Source organism: Neoarius graeffei, chromosome 2 (assembly GCF_027579695.1).
Source record: "Neoarius graeffei isolate fNeoGra1 chromosome 2, fNeoGra1.pri, whole genome shotgun sequence".
In the NCBI taxonomy this organism is placed as follows: Eukaryota; Metazoa; Chordata; class Actinopteri; order Siluriformes; family Ariidae; genus Neoarius; species Neoarius graeffei.
In genome coordinates, this window is record NC_083570.1 from 117,297,060 (window position 1) to 117,313,374 (window position 16,315).

A 16,315-nucleotide genomic window follows, 5' to 3' on the forward strand; every position below is an offset into this window, starting at 1 on the left:
CGTTGGCTGCACTCTCACGCATTCCAGTAGGTCCAAAACGGGGATGACTCCAGCTGATCGCAGCGCCAGCAGGGCGTCTCTGGTGTAGGAGATAGGTGTTTGGGCCTCCTTGACCCCGAAGTGAGCTTGGCAGGGAATCCAAAGTCCGGCGATAATTAGTCTGAGGTATAAATAGTAAATTAGTTTTGCCATGTTGTTTCACGTTCTACAGTGTTACACACTCAACAATTCGCGCACATAAAAACAAACACAAACGTACAAAAACAGACTGAAACAAGAGCTGGCTGCAGTGACGGCAAGCCCGGGTCGCAAGCAGAGCAGCACCACCAGAAGTCATTCAGGTAGTGAAGGTAAGGAGGAGTACTCAGGTACTGTGGTGAGAGACCATTCAGTGCTTTAAAGGTCAATAGTAGTACTTTATAATCAATACGAAATTTGATTGGGAGCCAATGTAGTGTGGATAAGACAGGGGTGATGTGGTCATATTTTCTAGTTCTAGTACGGACTCTTGCTGCTGCATTTTGAACTAACTGGAGCTTGTTTATGCACTTATTGGAACATCCAGACAGGAAGGCATTACAATAATCCAACCTGGAGGTAACAAAAGCATGAACTAGTTTTTCCACGTCATGTAGTAACATTAAATTTCTTATCTTAGCAATGTTTCTGAGATGAAAGAAAGTCACCCAGGTGATGTTATCAATGTGAGTTTCGAATGAAAGACTGGAATCAATAATCACTCCGAGGTCTTTTACTGCTGCACAGGAAGAAACAGAAAGGTCATCCAGAGTTACTTTGTAATCATAAAACTTACTTCTAGCTGCATGTGGTCCTAGTAAAAGTACTTCAGTCTTGTCAGAGTTAAGCAGAAGGAAATTAATAAGCATCCAGTGTCTAATGTCCTTCACACATTCCTCAATTCTATTAAGCTGGTGTCTCTCATCAGGTTTTGCAGAAACATACAACTGTGTGTCATCAGCATAACAGTGGAAACTAATACAATGTTTACAAATAATATCATCCAGAGGTAACATATATAAAGAAAAAAGCAGTGGACCCAAGACAGAATCTTGTGGAACATCAAACTTTACCTCAGTATGTCTAGAAATATCACCATTTACATAACATACTGATAGTGATCAGTTAAATAAGACATGGGCCAGGAGAGGGCCTTTCCCTTAACTCCCACAACATTTTCTAGTCTATCCAGAAGAATGGAATGATCAATGGTGTCAAATGCTGCACTAAGGTCAAGCAACACAAGCAGCGAGACACAGCCCTGATCAGATGCCAACAGTAGGCCATTTACTACTTTAAGCAGAGCTGTCTCTGTGCTATGATGAGGTCTAAATCCTGACTGATACATTTCATGGATGTTATTCCTGTGTAAATATAAGCATAACTGCTGTGCCACAACTTTTTCAAGGATCTTGGAGATAAAGGGGAGGTTTGATATTGGCCGATAATTGGACAGCTGACAGGGATCAAGGTCAGGATTTTTAATCAGGGGTTTGATAACTTCTAGTTTAAAGGATTTGGGTACTGTACATAGCCAATCCTAAGAGAAGAATTTATTATTTTTCGAAGCAGTTCAATTACTTCAGGTATTATCTGTTTGAATAGACGTGTAGGTAAGGGATCTAGTACACAAGTTGAGGCTTTTGATGCTGAGATTAATGAAAGTAATTCAGTTTCTTTTAGGGGAGTAAAACATTCTCATTGATGATCTGATACAGTTATATTGTTAACTACGGGGTCACTTACATTGTCTGACCTTAAATTAGTAGTTTGAATTTTTTGTCAGATATTCTCAATTTTGTCATTAAAAGAATTCTTGAAATCATTGCTACTACATACTACAGGTGTGCAAGTGTCTACAGTTAACTTATTCCTGGTTAATTTTGCGACAGTATTAAATAGGAATCTCGGATTATTTTTGTTATCTTCTATTAGGGAGGAGAGATTTGCAGCACTAAGAGCTTTTCTATACTTCAGGAAGCTGTCCTTCCACGCAAATTTGAACACTACCAATTTTGTTTGACGCCATTTACGTTCCAATTTTCGAGTGATCTGTTTTAATGTGCGAGTGTCATCATTATACCAGGGTGCTAATTTTTTGTCTCTGACCATTTTCCTTTTAAGAGGAGCTACATTATCTAAGGTACGGCGGAATGTTGACTTTAAGCATTCAGTTGCCTGATCAAGTTCTGCAGGGGCTGACAGTGATCCAATCAAATTTGATAACTCTGGGAGATCATTTATAAAGCTCTGTGCAGTAGTTGACGCGAATGTAAGTTTAATACAGTAGCATGGTGAGGTGCATATACACTCAGACATATTTTGAATGAGATGAGATAATGATCTGAGATAACTTCAGACTGTGGAAGTATGACTATATTTTCTATGTTTAACCCGAATGTTATTATTAGATCGATGGTGTGACCACCATTATGGGGACCACCACTATGACATTCTGATTAATCCCTACTGAATCTAAAATGGACACAAACGCTGTTTTCAAAAGGTCCTCTGGGTTATTGAAGTGAATATTAAAATCTCTGACAACTAAAGCTTTGTCTAAGGAAATAACCGGATCTGAGATAAAATCTGCAAATTCAGAAAGAAACTCAGAATATGGCACCGGGGGCCTGTAAATAATAAGTAACGGAATTAACTGGGTAGACTTATTTTTCGAGGCTACATACATTATATGAGTATGAAGACCTTCAAATGTATTAAATTTACAACCAGGTTTTTGTGTTACACCTAGATAATCATTATAAATAACCGCGACGCCTCCTCCTCTGCCAGTTAGCCGAGGCTGGTGTATATAACTGTAACCAGGAGGACTTGCTTCATTTAATGCTATATGTTCATTTGGCTTAATCCATGTTTCAGTTAAACAAAGTACATTAAACTCCTGATCAGGCATGAGTTCATTAACAATTAGCGCTTTAGATGTAAGAGATCTAATATTTAATCACCCCACCTTTTGATCAATGGTGCTGGCAGCAGCTGTACAGTCAGTATGATCTAATTTTATATTGATTAAGTTACTGGAACAAACTCTCTGAATATTTCTACCTTTTTGTTTAGCTCAGGGAACAGGCACAGTCTCGAGGTAGTGGACCCTGAATGATGACTCTGTGCAGCTAGCAGACAGTCAGTTTAGCCTGTTCGTCTGCTCCCTGGCCTTGGCTCTGGATTGTCAGAAATTAACTAGGCCTGTTCTGAGACTATGACCTATCCTGCAGGAAATGAGAGCATCACCTTCCCAAGTGGGATGGATACCGTCCCGCCCTAACAGGCCAGCAGTGCCCTCAAAATTAGCCCAATTATCTATAAAGCCCAATTATCTATAAAGTCCACAAGCGGGCTGCTCCTCACTCTGACGCGGTGTTGACGTAGACGGTTCTGTGACAACTTCTGCAGTCAATGCCACACCGGGATCTTCCCATGACCTTCTAGTGCAGGACCCACTACTTGTTAAATATTCCATCAGCTTTTTAAACCCTGGCCAATCAGTACCGAAAATCAACGAGTGGGTGAGACAAGGACTAACCGCCGCCTTTATTCTATGCATTTGGCCCCGGAATAGAATACGGACAGACACTCAGGGATAATTGTGAACATCCCCATGCACACACAACACTTTCACCACTTGTGCTCTCCCCAATGCCTCACCTTGCACCAGGCGTTGGTGAATTGAGGTCTGATTACAACCAGAATCCACCAAAGCGTGATATGTATCCCTTTGAAAACTTACCGGTATGCAATACATTCCGACCTGATCGGGGGCAGTTTCTGGCACATCGGAGATCCAGATCACAGCTCCCACCTCCCTTGCGGAGCTCGGACTCTGGAGATGCTCCGACTCCCCGCCATGCCAGCACGCCGGCCCAGGCTTTCCCTCTGCACTGGTGTTATGGGTGTCACTTACCTGAGAAGGAGACAACACAGACAGAGAAGAGGGAGATGGGAGGACACCACAGGTGTGATGGGCCGGCTGGGGAGGAGCCGGCCCCTGCCTTCACGGCAGGGGAACAGGGTGGGGAGGGGAATGAGAGATGGGAGGAAAGAGAGAGAGAGAAGAGAAGCAAGGGGAGACGCCTCGTCTGCCTGCCATCGGAGACGCCTCCAGATGGTCCTCCGCCAGCTCGGTGGCTCGTTCCAGTTTCGCCGGGCGATGACACTGGATCCATTCTGCCGTTCCTTCCAGAAGTCGAGAGATTAACTGTTCCAGTGCCACCAGATCGATGATCTCATCGGCGTCATGGTCTTCCACCCTCAGCCACCGCTTGCAGGCATCCCGGAGTTGCTGGCCGAATGCAAATAGCTGTCCGACCTCCTCCAATGCCAGCGTCTGGAAGCGCTGGCGATGTTGTTCCGAGGAGCGGCCGACCCACTGCAGGATGGCTTTCCTTGGGTCAGCATACACCAGTCAGCTTTCAGCAGGGAGCTGCTGCGCTGCGAGCTGTGCCTCGCCAGTCAGGAGCGGGAGGAGCCGCGCTGCTTCAGCGGCCACCCCTACTCCTCGGCTGCTTGCTTGAAGAGGGCGAGGAACACTTCTGGATCATCCTGCGGGCCCATCTTCATGGGGGTGCTGGCTGCCGTGATGGTCGACACTCCTGCTGATGCGAGCAGGTGCCGGAACGCCTGGTGATCTTCCTGCTGGGCCAGCATCAAGGCTTCGAAGCATTGCTCTTGTTCCTTTTGCAGGACGGTCAGCGCTTGATGCTGGTTCTGCTGGGTGGTAGCGAGGGCAAGGATGAGCTCTTCGAATGGGGGGGACTCCATGGGGTGGTTCCCTTCTGTGCGTCCTGGGTTTCGGCACCACTGTGGCAGTTCCTGATGTGGGTGGAGCACAGACGCATGGCAGGCGAGTTGATGGTCACACACAAACTCTTTTTACTACTAGCTTTTCAGCTTGGATGCACGCACGCATGCACGCACTCTACACACACACATGTGTTGTGGTCAGGAGGGAGCCCCTTTTCTCTGCTCTCTCCCTCCTTTTATGCTCCGTCCCTGTAACACACACACACACACACACACATTAATTGACATCAGGTGGAATGACTTAGCCACTTACCTTCCCCGACCCCGCCCTCCATTCACAGACTGCTGCTTGGCCACGCCCCTGCTGCCACAATTACATAAGGCTGAATCAGTATTTTTTTTTTAATCAGGTGTTCTTCATGGGCCTTCCACAGACTATTGATTAAAACATCACTAATCAGTTATTAACAACAGTAAAGACTTCCAGTTGATAATACATCAGTACCTGCTGGCTGACTTATCCCACAAGCCTCTTCTCTTGCTTCTGCCAAGTTTTGTTCTCTAATCCTTTTTCAATAATGTCACTTGCCAGCACTCATGCTGTACTGATAAGACCATTCACACCATGTTCTGTCAGCTATGTACAGTTTAATGGTTAAAAATAAACACATTTATTGATGTACTACTTTTATTCATGACAATTAATCAAAAGCCTGCAATCAGTTAAATTCATTTTAAATGTTCTTTTGAGGTTAAAGACTGCCCTGTTCTTTTTTTATTCAGCAGGGTGTTATTTCCTCTGCAGTGTGTGGTTTTAGCATCATCAACAGACATAGGAAAAGAAAAAAAAAGCTTGCCATTGTGGTTTCTGTGCCTGATCACGCAGGGCTGTTGAGCTAATCCCCCATCAGAGCATTCAGGTAGAACATTGTGCTTAGGAGTTCGGCGTGTAATGATACACAAAATTCAAATCCTATATGATTCTATGCAGTGTCTTGATATGACTCATTTGATATGTTGTTTTGATCCAGCAAACATAAGCATTGCCTGATTCAACATTAGATCTGCTTCAGTTATTGTGCCATACACATTCCATTCGCAGAATATAATGGGAAAAAAGCAGTGCATTAGAATGGGAAAAAAACACGTCTAGCTTTTACAGCTCTCCCACCATCACTTCAATTGCTGTTCCTGCTTCACTGACTCCTTTAGACAATGGCTCTTCCACCATCACTTCAATCTGTGGAACATCACTCTGTCTACTCTACTGTCTTCTGCATGCAATAACCACCACCCCAACACTGCACTTGCAACACCCATCACATCTGGTTACCTGCCCTCATCCTTCACAGTTGATGAGGTGAGGGTGGAGCTTGGGAGACTGCATCCAGGGAAAGCAGCAGACCCAGATGGTGTGTGTCCAAGACTCCTGAAGGACTATGCAGACCAGCTAGCTGAGCCCCTCCAGTGGCTCTTCAACTTGAGTCTACGACTAGGCAAGGTTCTGGTACAGTGGAAAACATCCTGTCTTGTACCAGTGCCCAAAGTAGGGCGACCAGTTGAGATAAACAATTTCTGCCCAGTGGCCTTAACATCCCATATTATGAAGACCCTGGAGCATCTGGTTCTCCACCTCATGAGGCCAGAGGTCACTCATGCATTGGACCCCCTCCAGTTTGCCTACCAGGAGCACATTGGAGTGGAGGATGCAGTCCTTTATGTGCTGCACAGGACCTACACATACCTGGAGGAGCCAGGATGCTATGTGAGAATCTTATTTATTTATTTTTTTTTATTTCTCAAATGCTTTTCATACAATCCAGCCCCTCATATTGAGAGACAAGTTGGAGGGTATGGATGTGGGTCCCTCCCTGACATCCTGGGTAACGGACTACTTGACAGAACGACCTCAATTTGTCAGGTTGGGGAACTGTGTCTCTGGCATGGTGAGGTGCAGCACAGGGGCCCCAAAAGGGACCATCTTAGCACCATTCCTGTTCATACTCTACACTGTAAATACAGCTCAAAATCCTGCCATATGCAAAAATACTCTGATGATATCGCTATTGTGGCATGTATCAGGAGTGGACAGGAGCAAGAATACAGGGACCTTGTGGAGGACTTCAGGGATTGGTGCAGTAGGAGTTGCCTCCACCTCAATATCTCTAAAACCAAGGAAATGGTGGTGGATTTCAGAAGATGTAGGCCACCCCATCTGCCAGTCTCCATACAAGGACAGGAAATTGAGGTGGTGCATTCCTATAAATACCTGGGGGTCCTATTGATTGACAAGCTGGACTGGTCACTGAACACTGATACTCTCTACAAGTAAACCTCTTCTTACTATGGAGGCTGAGGTCTTTTGATGTATGTGATGAGATGCTGCACATATTTTACCATACTGTGGTGTCCTCTTTTATGCTGCTGTGTGTTGGGGGTGCAGCCTGATGGAAAAACAAAACAAAACACCAAGCGGCTGGACAAGCTGGTGAAAAAAGCCAGCTCAGTGCTTGGCAGGAGGCTGCACTGAAAAAAGTGAAACAAAGCTGTTGTTCATTTAATGTATTTGTTTTCATTCCAGTGAATAAAAAAAATAGTTTGCTCCCATATTCAAAAGTTGTTTAAATGAATTTAAAATATTCAGGTTTAACAAAGATTATTTACATTAAGCAATAAAACCAATGTATTCGGAGGCACCGTGGCTCAGTTGACTAAGGCGCCATGCCATAAATCTGGGGACCTGGGTTCGATTCTGACCTGAGGTTATTACCTGATCTCTCTCTAGCTCATTTCCTGTCTCTACACTGTCCTATCCAATAAAGGTGAAAAAAAACCCAATGTATTTATTTTAATTTAGGAAAATCTAAAATAATTGCTTTGGTTCAACCATCAGAAATTGGTTTACATGAAGTTAAATATTTCAGGTCAAATCAAATGAATTATTTATATTGTATAACACTTGCTGGGCAGAGGAGCAGCAGTGGCAGGCGGCTCCTCTCACTGCGCTGTAGATCTGAGCAGTTTAGGACTTTTTAATGCCCTCTGACTCCCCCCCCTTCATCTCACACTTATTTATCTATTTATTTATCGTGTTTTTATCTAGTTTCTTATCCTTATTTTATTGTTATTTAATTGTTCTTTTTATTTTAGTCGACTGGTGGATTTTTTTTAATGAGCTGCTGGATATTTGAATTTCCTCTTGGGGATAAATAAAGTAAATAAAGTATCTTTAGTGACATGATTCACAAGCACAGGGTTTTTTTTTTATTCTGGTGTTAGCGAGTTGTGCTGTCAGAGTCACACAGCTCTCTGTAGAGCCAGACATGTTTTCAAATCCTGTGTTCTGTACATACCAAGTATAGTCTCTATAAACATCAGATTTATTTAAAACATAGACAGGATCAGTAAAGAAAGGCCGCCTGAATGCAGCAGAGAAATGTATATGTTGCTTAATGTTTTTGTCTAGTTATACTGACCGATACAGTTGTGATAGTGCAGCTGCACTGATGTTTTGACACATGTGCACCAGTGCTTTGCACACATGTTGCAGCATACTACAGTGTGGTGAATCTGACCACCATGCTGCACTGGCCATCAGTGTTGCAACTTACCAGGAAGCTGAACTGCTCCTAAACACCAAACCTTAAAGACAAGAGAATGTTTCTGTTTTTGATAATATGTTCATGAAAACAGTGTGGTCAGGAGAAGTGTGTCTTTCCCTGAAGTCTGTCCTGATTGGAGGAAAAGAGGATGCTACTGTTTTTAAAGGAGGGAAAATTGGCATGAGTAAAGTTAAATGTTTATTATAGCTCATAATATAAGTGTTTTAAGTGTTTTTTAATCTACATGATGAATAGTTGTGTTTATTATGCAGTTATAATGAATGTATTGTTAGATACTCTGACATTTCCAATTGTTACAATAAACTACATGGTTACACTCCTGCCTGGGCTCAAATATATATTCTTGTAGTGGTTCGCTATGCGTGGGTGGAGCACAGAGGATGGCAGGACAGAGATCAGGTTCGTAATAGGGCTTTATTGCCACACTTTTCAGTGAACAAACTCAAACGAACAGACAGACACACACAACCAGCGTCTAGTTCAGGGAGAGACCCTCTGCTCTCTGCTCTCCCTCCATAAATAGGACGCGGTCACTGGGAAGACACACACAAACACAGGTTAATTCATGTCAGGTGTAGTGATTCTGCCACTTACCTTCCCTGACTCCGCCCTCCTGTCACACACCGGTGCTTGACCACGCCCCCGCTGCCACATACCCCCACCGCCCGGCTCAGGCCGGGCGGCCGTCCAGCCTGCAGCCGACTCCCCCCCCCCCCCCCCCCCCCTTGACGGGACAGGAAGTCCACCATGACCATCTGTGCCCCCAGCCTGTGGACCACCTTAAAATTGAAGGGTTGGAGTGCCAGACACCAACAGGTGATCCGCGCGTTGGCATCTTTCATGTGGTGGAGCCACTGGAGGGGCGCATGGTCCGAACAGAGGGTGAAAGGGCGCCCCAGCAGGTAGTACCGGAGGGCAAGGACCGCCCACTTGATGGCCAGACACTCTTTCTCTATGGTGCTGTAGCGCCCCTCATGCACCGACAGCTTCCTGCTGATGTACAGGATGGGGTGATCCTCCCCCTCCACCTCCTGGGACAAAACCGTCCCCAGCCCTCTGTCCGACGCATCGGTCTGCAACATAAAGGGGAGAGAAAAGTCAGGGGAGTGTAAAAGTGGCCCCCCACACAGTGCAGCCTTTACCTCAGAAAAAGCCTGCTGGCATTGCTCCGTCCACTGGACCGGATCTGGTGCCCCCTTTTTAGTGAGATCAGTCAGCGGGCTGGTGACGTCCGAATAATTAGGTACAGTGGTGCTTGAAAGTTTGTGAACCCTTTAGAATTTTCTATATTTCTGCATAAATATGACCTAAAACATCATCAGATTTTCACACAAGCCCTAAAAGTAGATAAAGAGAACCCAGTTAAACAAATGACACAAAAATATTATACTTGGTCATTTATTTATTGAGGAAAATGATCCAATATTACATATCTGTGAGTGGCAAAAGTATGTGAACCTCTAGGATTAGCAGTTAATTTGAAGGTGAAATTAGAGTCAGGTGATTTCAATCAATGGGATGACAATCAGGTGTGAGTGGGCACCCTGTTTTATTTAAAGAACAGGGATCTATCAAAGTCTGATCTTCACAACACGTTTGTGGAAGTGTATCATGGCACGAACAAAGGAGATTTCTGAGGACCTCAGAAAAAGCGTTGTTGATGCTCATCAGGCTGGAAAAGGTTACAAAACCATCTCTAAAGAGTTTGGACTCCACCAATCCACAGTCAGACAGATTGTGTACAAATGGAGGAAATTCAAGACCATTGTTACCCTCCCCAGGAGTGGTCGACCAACAAAGATCACTCCAAGAGCAAGGCATGTAATAGTCGGTGAGGTCACAAAGGACCCCAGGGTAACTTCTACGCAACTGAAGGCCTCTCTCACATTGGCTAATGTTAATGTTCATGAGTCCACCATGAGGAGAACAATGAACAACAATGGTGTGCATGGCAGGGTTGCAAGGAGAAAGCCACTGCTTTCCAAAAAGAACATTGCTGCTCATCTGCAGTTTGCTAAAGATCATGTGGACAAACCAGAAGGCTATTGGAAAAATGTTTTGTGGATGGATGAGACCAAATTAGAACTTTTTGGTTTAAATGAGAAGCGTTATGTTTGGAGAAAGGAAAACACTGCATTCCAGCATAAGAACCTTATCGCATCTGTGAAACATGGTGGTGGTAGTATCATGGTTTGGGCCTGTTTTGCTGCATCTGGACCAGGACAGCTTGCCATCATTGATGGAACAATGAATTCTGAATTATACCAGTGAATTCTAAAGGAAAATGTCAGGACATCTGTCCATGAACTGAATCTCAAGAGAAGGTGGGTCATGAAGCAAGACATCAACCCTAAGCACACAAGTCGTTCTACCAAAAAATGGTTAAAGAAGAATAAAGTTAATGTTTTGGAATGGCCAAGTCAAAGTCCTGACCTTAATCCAATCGAAATGTTGTGGAAGGACCTGAAGCGAGCAGTTCATGTGAGGAAACCACCAACATCCCAGAGTTGAAGCTGTTCTGTACGGAGGAACGGGCTAAAATTCCTCCAAGCCGGTGTGCAGGACTGATCAACAGTTACCGCAAACGTTTATTTGCAGTTATTGTTGCACAAGGGGGTCACACCAGATACTGAAAGCAAAGGTTCACATACTTTTGCCACTCATAGATATGTAATATTGGATCATTTTCCTCAATAAATAAATGACTAAGTATAATATTTTAGTCTCATTTGTTTAACTGGGTTCTCTTTATCTACTTTTAGGGCTTGTGTGAAAATCTGATGATGTTTTAGGTCATATTTATGCAGAAATATATAAAATTCTAAAGGGTTCACAAACTTTCAAGCACCACTGTATAAACCTACGATAATAGCCAGCCAGCCCCAGGAACTGTCTCACCCCCTTTTTGGTCTTGGGCCTCGGGCAGGCCGCAATTGCTGCAGTCTTGTTAATTTGGGGACGCACCTGCCCGTTGCCCAAGTGGAAGCCCAGATACCGTACTTCCACCCGCCCAATCGCACACTTCTTCGGGTTGGCTGTGAGACCCACTCGCCTCAGCGACCTAAGGACGGCCCTTAGATGTTCAAGGTGCCTCGGCCAGTCGTTGCTATAGACGATGATGTTGTCGAGATAAGCGGCCGCATAGGTGGCGTGGGGACGGAGGACCCTGTCCATCAGTCGCTGAAACGTAGCTGGTGCCCCAAACAGCCCAAACGGAAGTGTGACGAATTGGTGTAAACCAAATGGTGTGGAAAAGGCCGTTTTTTCTCAGCATAGTGGAGTCAAGGGGATCTGCCAATATCTCTTCGTTAAATCCAGTGTCGAATAAAAGCTAGCAGTGCCGAGTCGATCGAGCAACTCATCAATATGAGGCATTGGGTACGCGTTGAATTTAGACACCTCATTGACTTTTCTATAGTCCACAAAGAACCGGACCGACGCGTTGGCCTTGGGTACCAAGACCACCGGGCTGCTCCAGTCACTGTGGGACTCCTCGACGATGCCCATTTCGAGCATGGTCTCAAGTTCTTCCCGAACCACCTTTTTTGTGTGTTCGGGTAGCCTGTAAGGGTGGCTACGGGGCGTCTCTATGTGGTGCTCTATGAGGTTAGTGCGACCAGGCAGGGGCGAGAACACATCTGAAAACTCGGTCTGCAACTGGGCGACCTCCGTGAGTTGGGTTGGGGAGAGGTGGTCTCCACAGAGGACCGGAGAGGTACGTGATGCCAATGCCCCTTTTTGAACCTCCGGCTCCAGCTCCGCCTTCTCCGGAACCACCGACACCAACACCACGGGGACCTCCTCATTCCAGAGTTTAAGCAGATTGAGGTGGTAAATCTGTAGCGCCCCACCCCTGTCCGTTCGCCTCACCTCATAGTTGACGTCCCGACTCGCCGTGTGACCTCAAAGGGTCCTTGCCACTTGGCGATCAATTTGGAGCTCAATGTGGGCAACAGTATGAGTACCTTATCTCCCGGTGTGAACTCCCTAAGGCGCATACCCTTGTTGTACAGGTGGGCTTGCCGTTCTTGGGCCTGCCGCAAATTCTCCTGGGTTATGTGGGTGAGCGTGTGGAGTTTTGCACGCAGGTCCATAACGTATTGAATTTCGTTCTTACTTTGTGAAGGTCCCTCCTCCCAATTTTCTCACAGCACATCTAGAATGCCGCACGGCTTACGCCCATATAACAATTCAAACGGGGAGAACCCCGTGGAGGCTTGTGGGACCTCTCACACTGAAAACAACAAGGGCTCGAGCCACTTATCCCAATTACGTGCGTCCTCACTTACGAATTTTTTAATGATATTTTTGAGGGTGCAATTGAACCGTTCCACTAAACCGTCCGTTTGTGGGTGATACGCGTTGGTGCGGATCGGCTTAATCCCCAATAACCCATACAGTTCGCGCAGTGTCCGTGACATAAATGTGGTGCCTTGATCAGTCAGAATCTCTTTCGGGATTCCAACTCGGGAGATAACGCAGAAGAGCGCCTCTGCAATACTGCGTGCTGAGATATTGCGCAGAGGCACTGCTTCCGGGTATTGCGTTGCATAGTCCACCAGAACTAATATAAAGCGGTACCCTCGTGCTGACCGATCTAATGGCCCGACGAGATCCATCCCAATCCTTTCGAACGGGGTCTCAATTAATGGTAGAGGGCGCAAAGGCGCTTTTGGAATGGCCGCTGGATTTACTAACTGGCATTCGCGGCACGCCATACACCACCTACAAACATCGCCGCGAATCCCCGGCCAATAGAATCGGGCCATTATTCGGGCTAGTGTCTTATCCTGCCCTAAGTGTCCAGCCACGGGATTAAAGTGAGCCGCCGGGAATACCAATTCCCGGTGGCTCTTTGGAATTAAAAGTTGCGTGACTCGCTCTTTAGTTTGAGTGTCCTGCGTCGCTCGGTATAACCTATCCTTCATAATCGCAAAGTAGGGGAAGGACGGGGTGGCGTTCGGCTGGAGCATTTGACCATCGATTACTCTCACTTGGTCAAACGCATGTCACAGAGTCTCGTCTCATGACTGTTCTAATGGGAAATCTGCGAGGGATTCCCCAATAGAGAGAGGAGGGGCCGGCGGCTCCTCACTCTGACGCGGAGATGACGTAGACGGCTCTGTGACAGCTGCTCCCGCCAAAGCGACACCAGGACCTCCCCCTGTTAAATGGCAGGACCCACTCTTTACTAAGCATGTCATTAAATCCCGAAATCTCGGCCAATGAGTCCCCAAAATTATAGAGTGGGTAAGGCGAGGATTAACCGCCGCCTTCACTATAAATTTTTCCCCTCGGAAAAAAATGTGGACCGACACCAAAGGGTAGCTGTGAACGTCCCCGTGCACACACAACACCTTCACCCCCTGTGCTCCCCCCAATGCCTCGTTTTGCACCAGGCTTTGGCGAATTGAGGTCTGATTACAACCAGAATCCACCAACGCCTGATATGTATCCCCTTGAATACTCACCGGTATGCGATATGCTCCGGCCCGATCGAGGGCGGCTTCTGGCGCGTCGGGGATCCGAACCACCGTGCCTACCTCCATTGCCATGCACTGCTGTTGGAGGTGGCCCGGTTCCCCGCAGCGCCAGCAAACCGGCCCGGGCTTCCTCTCTGCACCGGTGTTCTGGGGCTCACTCACCTGAGGGGGGGAGAGACAGACACAGAAGGGAGAAACGGGAGGGCACCGCGGGTGCAGTGGGCCGGCTGGGGTGGTGCCGGCCCCCGCCTCCGTGGTGGGGGAATGGGGCAAGGATGGGACACAGGAGGAGGGGGAGAGAGAGAGAGAGAGAGAGAAGAGGAGAGAAGAGAAGAGGCTGTCTGCTGTCCTGCCGCCGGAACAGCCGGCAAATGGTCCTCTGCCAGCTCGACTGCCTGATCCAGCGACGCCGGGCGGTGACACTGGACCCACTCCGCGGTTCCTGCTGGCAAGCGAGCGATGAATTGCTCCAGCACCACCTGGTCGATGATCCCCTCGGCGTCGCGGTTGTTGGCCCTCAACCACCGCCAGCAGGCGTCCCGGAGTTGCTGGCCAAACGCGAACGGCCGGCCGACTTCCTCCAAGCACAAAGCGTGGAAGCGCTGGCGCTGCTGCTCCGCTGTGCGCCCCACATGCTGGAGGACGGCCTGGCGGAGGTCCGCGTAGGCCAGCCGGCGTTTGGTGGAGAGCTGTCAAGCGGCCAGCTGCGCCTCTCCCGTTAGCAGGGGGAGGAGGTGCGCTGTGCGCTGCTCCATCGGCCACCCCGAGGCTTCCGCGACTTGCTCGAAGAGCGCGATAAATGCCTCGGGGTCGTCCTGCGGACCCATCTTGGTTAGGGTGAGGGGGGACAGGTCCGCGGTGGGAGCACTGGTGGACCCCACCGATGCGAGGAGCTGCCGGAACGCCTCCCGATCTTTTTGCTGGGCCAGCACCAGGGCCTCGAAGCGCTGTTCTTGTTCCTTTCGGAGGGTGACTAGCGCCTGGTGCTGGCTTTGCTGGGCCGTGGCGAGGGCATTGACCAGGTCGGCGAATGGGGAGGACTCCATGGGGCTGATCGGCTGCTGCGTTCCAATATTTCCCGGGTTTTGGCACCACTGTAGCGGTTCGCTATGCGTGGGTGGAGCACAGAGGATGGCAGGACAGAGATCAGGTTCGTAATAGGGCTTTATTGCCACACTTTTCAGTGAACAAACTCAAACGAGCAGACAGACACACACAACCAGCGTCTAGCTCGGGGAGAGACCCTCTGCTCTCTGCTGTCCCTCCCTAAATAGGGCGCAGTCATTGGGAAGACACACACAAGCACAGGTTAATTGCAGTCAGGTGTAGTGATTCTGCCACTTACCTTCCCTGACTCCACCCTCCTGTCACAGACCAGTGCTTGACCACGCCCCCGCTGCCACAATTCTGTTGTCTTTTGGGCTACTGATGATCATTTGCACATGTGCTTGGAAATCTCTGGAACTCCAGAGCTGGTGAGTCAAACAAGAAGACACAGGTATGATGAAATACTGAAATATTGTTATTCCTTCACTCATCATTGTCAGTAAGAGCTTTACCCTGACCAGGAACACTGGGTCTCACACACACACACACACACACAGAGAGGGAGAGAGTATCCACGTACCATGTACCACCATGCTGCCCAAATACTGATTGTATATTTAATAAAGCAGACCAATGAGCTTCATTGTGATGTAAACAGATATTAGGTACATTTACTCAGTGGCGATCCTAGAGTGATTTACTCCCCGGGCGAAACCCACTGCTGGCGCCCCCCCGCCTGTCTTGTTTTTTTTTTCGGGGTTTTTTTTAGGGGGACCTTTTTTTTGGGGGGGGGACCTTTTTTTTCGCACCCACGCTCGTGCTGCCCCCCCCCCGCATTAGGCTCTGTATTAGCCAACAGAATGTTAACAGCTTTACATGGTCATTTAAACATTTCTCGTCGTGTGTTGTACGTCCCGGACACGGCCCGTTATAAATTTTCTGTTACCAGAATGGCAATGATCAAGTCGTAATGTATTACTTAAGACTCTGTGTAATGTCATAGTAGTGTAGTACTATGGTAGTAAAGTCTTTTTGATGACTAGTACAACGTTCCGCTGGCGGGATTGTGCATATTATGGGGCTACGACAAGTTAGGCACACACACACACTGATGACGTCACCTGCGCAACTTTGGTATTGGGCTTCCCCATCCAAAATGTTCAACACCCCCCCCCCCCCCCCCCCCCCGCCCGTCTTGTTTTTTTTTTCGGGGTTTTTTTTGGGGGGACCTTTTTTTGGGGGGGGGACTGTTTTTTTTCGCACCCGCGCTCATGCCGCCCCCCCCCCCCCCCCCCCCACGATGCTGCCCCGGGCGGCTGCCTGGTCAGACCGCCCCCAGGACCACCCCTGCATTTACTCATCTTTTAGGACGTGGACCTGCAA